Source organism: Corylus avellana, chromosome 5, assembly GCF_965113065.1.
Source record: "Corylus avellana chromosome 5, dhCorAvel1.hap1.2, whole genome shotgun sequence".
NCBI classification, from domain to species: domain Eukaryota; kingdom Viridiplantae; phylum Streptophyta; class Magnoliopsida; order Fagales; family Betulaceae; genus Corylus; species Corylus avellana.
The window spans coordinates 9,784,048-9,790,742 of NC_142494.1; the positions used below are offsets into that span (position 1 = coordinate 9,784,048).

General features: G+C 35.9%; 1 pseudogene; it reads right to left on the bottom strand.

Moving 5' to 3' along the window:
- Positions 1 to 2,582, bottom strand: LOC148585371 (protein FAR1-RELATED SEQUENCE 5-like; annotated as a pseudogene).
- Between the last annotated feature and the right edge of the window lie 4,113 nt (positions 2,583 to 6,695).

Below are 6,695 nucleotides of genomic sequence, written 5' to 3' on the forward strand. Positions count from 1 at the left end.
TCAAGGAGTTCCATATGCGTTTATGTTATTTGCACCAATATTAATTGTAGTAGATGAATATCCAGGATCTTGAGACATGGCAAATGTAGTGGTAGATGGATACTCCATAGTTGGCAAAGAGCACTGTAAATAATTCATAAATAAATAAAATTAGATAACAGACAAAAATTAACTTGATGGAGGATATGTTATAAAAAATAATAATAATAATAATAATAAAAAAATACCTTTTCTAAACTTTGTTCATTTATCAACCCCAAGTTAGTTGGCCTCAAATTGGTATTCAAAATATTCCTATAGAAAATAAGATTTTCATTAAATCAAAATGCATTTTCATGTAAATTATTGTAAATAAAAAAAGATTATAAAAATACCTTGCTTGCTTATTTGAAGGACAATTGGTTCTCACATGCCCGGTCATCCTGCAAATGGAACATGTCCTTTTCTTGATTGCTTGATTTTCTTTTGGATTTTTTTGTCTTAAAGATTTGGGTTTTCCTCTACAACTAACATGCGGAGGATCTTGCAAAGTGAATGAAAGGTTTGATAGTACTTGGCTGTTGAAGACATGACCCTCGACACTTCTTACATCAGCATCATTTATATCTTTATCACAATCATCATGCATTATCAGAAGCTCATGATGCAGCTTTTGTAAACCAACGCTAAAATGATCATACTTTCTTTTTGATTGGCACCCCACTTCTACAACTTCATAAATTTGCAACATTAAGCTATTTCTCATCAAGGTGGAAGAATTTTGTGTTTCTACTTGCATATCATCATTAGAAATGCCATGTATAATGCGACTCTTGGCATTGATCGTCCATCTCTCTAAAACATAATGTTGGGAAATAGTATCCATTAGAGTTTTCTTCACAAAAATTTGAAGAATATGTCTACAGAGAATTCCAACAAATTCAAACTTGTGACATGTACAAGTTGCTTTCTTCTCAAGAAATTCAAATGCAACTTCATAAAATGGATTTTCTCTCCCATGAAGGGCCACCTTATATATCTTCACTTCTCCTTCTTCCCGATGTTTAGATGAGTAGTAATTTTGACTATTAAATAGCTCTTCTTGAAACATCAAAAAAGACTCCCGTGTGTAAACCTTTGCCGCCTCTACTTCCATCTTGTAACATGTTTTCAAAATCGGTCTAGAAGTTTTTGTCTTGACATCTCTTTCTTTCTCTTTAAAATAACGTGCATCCAAGGCTTTTTCATATTGATAGACAAAGTCACTCACCATTGTGCTTGAACGAACATAATTTTTTTTAAAAATTATTCATACTCTCACTCCGTTGAGTTGTAGACATACCGGCACAAAATGTGGTTCGCAAGTAAGCCGGCATCAATTTTTCACGTCGCATATAAAGTTTTTTCAACCAATCATTCTCTCCCAACTCATACTTGCCTACAATTTCACTCCATTCCGCCTCAAATTCTTCAATTGTAAGTGTATTATGAATGCAATGCTGAAAGTCTCTTTGAAAAGATGGATATTTATTATATATATGCGCCAAATGTTCTGGAACCTTTTGTAAAATATGCCATAAACATAATCTATGAGTGGTATTTGGTAATACCTCTGCAATTGCTTTGCCCATAGCCTTGTCATCATCAGTGATAATTGTAGAGGGAGCACATCCAAGCATTGCCTCAAGCTATGTTTTCAACAACCACGTATAAGATTCAGCCGTTTCATTTACAAGCAAAGCACATCCAAACATCATAGATTGATGATGATGGTTAACTCCAGTAAAAGGAACAAAAGGCATCTTATAACAATTTGTCAAGTAGGTAGCATCAAAAGTAACAACATCTCCAAAATATTGGTATGCAGCTCGTGATCTAGCATCTGCCCAAAAACAATTGCCCATGCATCCATTGTCATTCACTTGGATTGCATAAACAAAACCCGGATTTTTACTTTGTTTCTCAAGATAAAAATTGTACATTCTTTGTGCGTCTCCCCCTCCAAAAAGAACCTTTCTTTTATTACCCAAATAATTTTGCACATCTTTAGCAATACAACCAACATTATGGTCACTACCGGATTCTTCACTCAACACCGACATTATCTTTCTTGGAGGTACACCGGGTTTATTAAGTGTATCTATAAGACTTTTTTGGGCATGTGTTACCACTCTATGTCCACGAAGCAAACTTGTACTTCTAGGACTAAGGAGATCATGATTATGTTCAGTTTTGAACTTACATACAATCCATTTTAATCCCACTTTCTTTAAACCCATAATTGCTTTACATCCTATCCTTGTTTCAGCAGGCTTCGGGTTTGTATAGGTTTTCTCTTGATAACTTTTATGACGGAAGCCTTCTCTTGAACAAACATATTCTATCCCATTTACTGACTTATCCTTAGCTAGTCGAGAATGACTTATTCGAATACTAAAACCATTCCGCCTTGCATACGCATTATAACATGCACGAGCATCTTCTAATTCATCAAATTCCATATCAAGACATGGTTCCTTTGGACCATTAAATGAGGCAATACTTGCGATTGGTTGCTTCAAATCATTTTGATCTTTTATCATTTCATTGTCAACATGCCCATCTTCAATAAACTCATCACAAAATGATATTTTGTCAAGTTCTTCGATACTAGTACTCATCCTAGAGATCCTGCCAGAGGATAACAACATTCTTAAATTATAATTACTAAAATCTCAACTTCATACATTTTTTCTTATAAAAAATCTAAACTTAACATCTTGCTTTTGATATCATAGCCAATAATCCTACCCTACCAATACAACTAAAATGAGAATTCAAGGAAATAAAAAAAAAAAAAAAAATCACACAGTATTCGGTGAGAGTGAAAACAAAGAAATATGAAAAATCAAATTGTATTTGTGCAAATGAAAAATCACATTGTGAGAGAAAATCAGAGAAATAATTTCGGTAAGAGAGAAATTGTGTCGTGAGTGAGAGAGGAGAAAGCACTGGGCAGCAGAGAAATTTTTTTCTCTGCTGCCGGTGTGTGTCTGTGAGAGTGAGAAAGCACTGGGCAGCAGAGAATTTTTTTTCTCTGCTGCCGGTGTGTGTCTGTGAGAGTGAGAGTGAGAAAGCGCTGGGTCGGGGTGTGTCTGTGAGAGTGAGAAAGCACTGGGCAGCAGAGAAATTTTTTTCTCTGCTGCCGGTGTGTGTTTGTGAGAGTGAGAGAGAGAGAGGGGAGTACCGGTTGGGTTTGTGTTGGCAAGCTCTGGCTGGGATGCACGGCGCCAATGGAGAGAAAGAGAGAGGGAGAGGAGAAAAAAGAGGATTTTGTCTTTTGTGAATGATGTGAGTTGGTGTTTTAATCCGGTGTTTTTCACCTCATTTGCTTTGATGTGATAATCCTAGCTGTCCAATTCTAATTGGTGGGCACAAAGGAGGTGGTTTACACCACCTCCTTATAGAGGTTATCCTCTATCTGCAATCCTCCCCCAGCAGGGACGGAGCCAGGAAATTTTATGAAAGGGGGCCAGGCAAATTTTTTTTTTTTTTTCTCGGTTCTTTAGAATTTTTTTATTAAAAAAAAATTATTTTGGTTGTTTTTTATGAACTAAAGATTACCGTAAGGGCCAAAATTTTTTTTTAAAAAAAAACAAAAACAAAAACAAAAAAAACTTAATGGGCATGGGCCAAAAAAATTAAGAATAGGGTCAAAAGTTTTGATTGGATATGGCAAAAAAATTTAAAAATAGGGCCAATTTTTTTTTTTGGGAAGAGGCCGAGTGACTAAAATTAAAACTTTACTTTATTTTTTTTTTACTTATATTTTTTTTTGTCCTTATTTTGGGGGGACCATGGCCTACCCCGGTCCCCCCCTCCCTCTGTCTCTAATTATAACATTGCCGCTTTGATCACGTAGACGACTTTGAATGTTATAAAAAGTTTTGTCTGCTCTCAGCGAACCTTCTGTTTTGACGAGAAAGAAGATTCTCGTATGAATTTTATTGAAGTATAACATTGCTGCTTTGATCACGTAGACGACTTTGAATGTTATAAAAAGTTTTGCCTGCTCTCAGCGAACCTTCAACATTCTTGTATGAATTTTATTTAAGTATAAGTTAGGGATGGAGCTTGGAAATTTTATGGAAGGGGGCCAGCCAAAATTTTTTTTTTTTTGGTTCTTTAGAATTTTTTTATTAAAAAAAATTATTTTGGTTGTTTTTTATGAACTAAAGACTACCGTAAGGGCCAAAAAAAAAAAAAAAAAACTTAATGGGTATAGGCCAAAAAAAATTAAGAATATGGTCAAAAGTTTTTATTAGATATGACCAAAAAATTTAAAAATAGGGCCAATTTTTTCTTTGGAGGAGGCCAAATGACTAAAATTAAAACTTTACTTTATTATTTTTTTATTTTATTTTTACTTATAATTTTTTTTTCCTTCCTTTTTTGGGGGGGGGGGGGGAAACCATGGCCTACCCCCGTCCCCCCCTCCCTCCGTCTCTGTCCCCCAGAGAGGTTCAAGTCCAAACTTTGCTTAACTGAGCCCAACTTGATTTCAACTAACCCTAAGGTCTAAATTAAAGTCTTCTAACTAGGGTTAGGACCGGAGTGTTACACGTTTCACCTTTCTCTCTCTCTCTCTCTCTCTCTAAGGTGTTTCTTGAGATCTAGCCAACATCTTAGCCTTTTGCACCACTCTTGAAAAGAAATGCCTATTGAACTCATCATTCAATATATCCCACGTAATGGCTTGCTTCGTACCTAATTCAATAATGAGCAATGCCTTCCTTGCTTGCCACTATCACTTAGTTTTCCCACACTACTTAAAGGTAGTCTATGTCACCTTCTGCTCGTTGGTGCACCCAATAGTTTCCAAGAGCTCCTCTATGTCATTTGGCCAGTTATTAATGCCGTGCAGCGGGGTGCAATTGATGTTCCTTGAATTGTTGAACTTTACCGGCCTGGATGGGTATGGTTACTGACTAGGTGATCCTGATGATTCTTGGCACTGATATGGTCATTAGTTCCGATCCAACACATGTCACGTTTCAAGATTCATCCACTATAATCCTATTTCTAATATATATCCATTGGGGCTTATTTATGTTGTAAATAAGTAGTGGGAGATTCACCGAGTTAATTACTAGTTAGTTAATTCTTGAGAGCATTATAGATGGTATCAAAGATAAGTTCACTTTGTAGACTTCTGGTTTAGACAAGATAGCAATAGGGACAGATCATTTCTAGAACATAGTAGTATGTAGGAGTTTCATGCAAATTTGGCATCAGAAACTACATAAATAAAACTAAAAATTTATTTAATTTTTTTTTATTAGTCATCATTAATGTTCAATTATTAGTTGCAACATTTGTCGCCCGTTGATATGTGATCAATAGGATAGACACAAAAGTCGACGCTAATGGTCGACCATCGTTGAATTAATATTTTCGACGTTATTAGCATCGACATGTCATCGCTAAAGACCAACAGCGTCAACAATTGGATCTTTATTGAGCAGATATTTTGTAGTGGTTTAAGTCCTTTGAAATTGTCTTAATAATTTTTGTGATTTTCAACTCAATCACTGTGAACATCCACGCTAGACAACAATAATAGTAGTATTAATTAACATTGGTCTTGGTCTAATTCTTCATATTTGTTGATGCGTTTTTTGGTCCAAGGATTCGATGTCTCGACGATTTTTCTTCATGATTGCGCTATTTGAGGACTTTTTGTACATCACTGGTGATCTTACAAAACAAAGGCAAGGTGAGAGGGTCTCCGGTTGAGGTCAAAAACTCTCCGATGCCTAAATTAGCATCTTATACGTGGATAGGAAAAATATAATGGTGATTTATTACTGCATCAATGTGTGTTGAGTGAGATATACAAGAGATAGATGAGCCTCAGAGAGAGAGAGAGAGAGAGAGAGAGAGAGAGAGAGGCGTGGGATGGAGTAGTCTTCTTAGAGTTCTTGGGAAGGGCTCGTCTTTGAGGAGGAAGAGAGAGTCGTGAGGGAGAGGTAGAAGAAGAAGGGAGAACCCTTCTTTGTCTTCATGGGAGAGACGTGAGAGGGAGCAAGAGGAGAAAAGTCCCCTCCATCCTTCGTCTCTTCTCCTTCTATTCTAGAGTGTTAAAGTGGAGTAGATAGGTGTCATTAGGTGAATAGTGAGGGCATTTTGTAAATAAATGTAAGTGAGTGGAGCCCATGGTGAGATATTTTCTCCCTAACACTATTAAAGTCGACACCTAGGTGTCATATTATAACTGTCATACTCAGGAATATTCTAGCAATAGGGAATCTAAGCAATTCCCACATTCAAGGCTGATGGCTCATGATCAATTTTCTACCAAAAACTAATAATAATAATAATAATAATTATTATAATAAAAATAAAGGTCAATATATTATAAGTCTATTCGCCAAAACTAAAATCCCTCCCTCCTTTGTCTCTTTTCCTTCTATTCTAGAGTGTTAAAGTGAAGTGGATAGGTGTCATTAGGTTAGTGGTGAGGACATTTTGTAAATAAATGTGAGTGAGTGGAGCCCATGGTGAGATATTTTCTCCCCAACACTATTTTTTTTTTTTGATATGTCCACACAAGAGGGGAAGGGGGATTCGAACTAATAACTTTCGCTTCATTAAGCGTGGTCCCAGCCGATTGAGCTCCCCAACACTATTAAAGTCATCAATTTTCGACCAAAAACTAATAATAATAATAATAATAA